The sequence below is a fragment of the Drosophila takahashii genome, chromosome 2L (genome assembly GCF_030179915.1).
Source record: "Drosophila takahashii strain IR98-3 E-12201 chromosome 2L, DtakHiC1v2, whole genome shotgun sequence".
Taxonomy (NCBI): domain Eukaryota; kingdom Metazoa; phylum Arthropoda; class Insecta; order Diptera; family Drosophilidae; genus Drosophila; species Drosophila takahashii.
In genome coordinates, this window is record NC_091678.1 from 26,256,847 (window position 1) to 26,259,446 (window position 2,600).

Here is a 2,600-nt window from a genome sequence, read left to right on the forward strand (position 1 = left end):
ACAGCGCCGCGGATAAAGTGGTATGACAACGGGCAGGAGAAGATCGAGGAGGGACTGGAGATCGGGGCGATGGAGAAAGAGCCAAGCGGTGGCGACCCAAAGCTATGCGAGAAAGAAACGGGCGCGAGATCAAGCCAGGTGAAGTCAAGTTCGAGTCGCCGGTTGCATAGTTGACCAGATCGGGACAAGCGAGAGCAGGCTATCCCGAGACTTGCCACTCCATTGGCCAGAGGTGAGCGTGATTCGTGACTGAGAGGTTTCGGATGGCAACTCGGGTAAGTATGAACATATATTGAACCAAAAATAAAATATCTAAGTCTTTCTAAAAATGTTCTTAAATGACAGATATTGCTATAAGAAGTTTTTGATTTTTTAAATAAAGACAAGATAAACGAATATTATAGTGCATGTTCACTACTGCTATTTTTTACCTCTCGGTAAAACTTCGAAACTTTTTCTTGCAATCTACACTATACCGTCCCTATTTTCATAGTAGGTCCTTAGCATTAATGAACCAACACATTATTTAGTTCACGAAATCTTGACTCGATTGCATACATTTAATTAATATATTCATTATAAATCTGTGAAATCTTTTTGGGAAAAATCTCTTTCATCAACGGAAATTGTATTTTTTGGAAAGTATACCTAAGATACCTTTTTCTGCTGCTCAATTCAAAATAGTTCCTGCAGTCTCGATCTTACACCAACAATATAATATAATATAATACTAAATAAACTGACATGACCACATTAAATGACTAATTTGTTTCCAACATTTTTATACTCGTTACTCGTAGAGTACGCAGCGCAAGTTTATTTTAGACGAGCGCCACGCCCCCTCTAACGCCCACAATTGCCCACTAACGATTTTAAAATGTGTCTGGCGAACACATCTTTAAAGATTTTCGAAAAGAATAAATGCAATTTTGTTGTGTATATACATACCTATCGAAATGTCGAAGACATTTTTCAAATCAGACCATTCATTAAAAAGTTATACGCAATCAAAAAAATGTTATATATCCATCTCCCTCGCACTCCCTTTAGCTGAGTGACGGGTATTAGATAGTGGGGACACCAACTTGACTATAGCGTTCTCTCTTGTTTTGGGTAAAAATGAGCAAAGGGTTTAACCAATAAAGACCTTCTTAATATAATTCATGTTAATTTTGAAGTCAAACATTTAATGTCATATTAGGCTTATGGATTAGAATAGCTTGGTTTCTCATGATGCTTTTCCATCTTTATGGGAGTTTTCTCGTCCGCCTGTTAAATTTAAAGTACGGCTTAAACTCTGATTTCCCATACGATATCAAGGTTTTAACCTTCCTTTAAATTTAACAAACGGACGAGAAAACGGCCCGTAGTCCTTTTAAAAGCCAAGAAAAGTGCGCAATAATAAATTTTTTCCCGCTTGGATCGTGTCACGCCCTCATCTCAATTTGGAGCTACCAACTAGATACAGATATGCGCGGCGACCGCGACTTCTGCGCAGGCGCAGCCAGAGGCAACTGGACTGCTGCGCTGCTGCTGCTGATGCTGCTGCGACTGCGCGGTTGCAGATACACTTTAGGGGCATGACATGACTCGCATACGAATTATTATAAACGATCTGGCGCAAAAACTAACAAGCGATGGGGCCGGGACTGGACTGGAATGGAATGGACCTCGCTTGCTGCGCTGTGGGTTGGGAATGGAGATGGGGATGTGGATGCATGTGAAGGCAGAGGTAGAGGTAGAGTGCATGTGGATGTGGATGCGGCGGCCAAATGGGCGGCAAGGTGACGGCGACGGGCAAAAGGAAGGCGGGCGACCGACGGACGAGTTATGGTGGCCAATTGCAAAGTTAATGGAGTTTGGCTACTCCAGCAGTGAAAGATCGCATGGATGGAGGTGGAGGGGAGATCAGGGGCCTCGGGATCGGGCGACTCGAGCGGATGCTGGCCGAAGAGATACAGCTACTGGTTCGCGACTCTGCCAAGATTGAACTTAATTTTGCACAAATGCAATTTATAGAAAATTGTTGCCACTTGTTTTCACGTTGATGGCACTCGGCCCGAGTAGATCAACGGGCGGGGTGGAGTCGGGCAGATAATAAATGCAGGTAGCCATTGGATTCCTGGATTCTCGCTGCTCCGGCCGCCCGATGCCTGCAGCTTGGCCATTATTTAAATTTCTCCCCCTCCCAACTTCGTTTTGCAAAAATTAACAATTAAAATGTCTAATGGCAGAAAAAGTGAGGAGCGATAGACAGACAGAGAGAGGGACTGGGATCATAAAGGCGCTGTCCCACCAGGTAGGTCGACATTGTGACTCCTTCTTGGAACTTCCACTCATCAGACAAGGCAATTAGTTTTCCCTTATTTGTATCGGGTGCAGTTCATCTGGGGATTCGCGAAGGATCGCGGATTCCGAGCAGAGGAAGTGGAAATGAGCGAATGGATTAGCGCGGAATGCTTTATTGACGAGTCGCGGCCATAAAACCTCGTCCTAATCCATCAACGCACCCGGGAACCCTCTCGAAGGAAGGGTCTCGAAGGACAGGTAGCTAATACCTAGAGAGACCCAAGGACCTCCTGCTATAAAAAGACGCACTG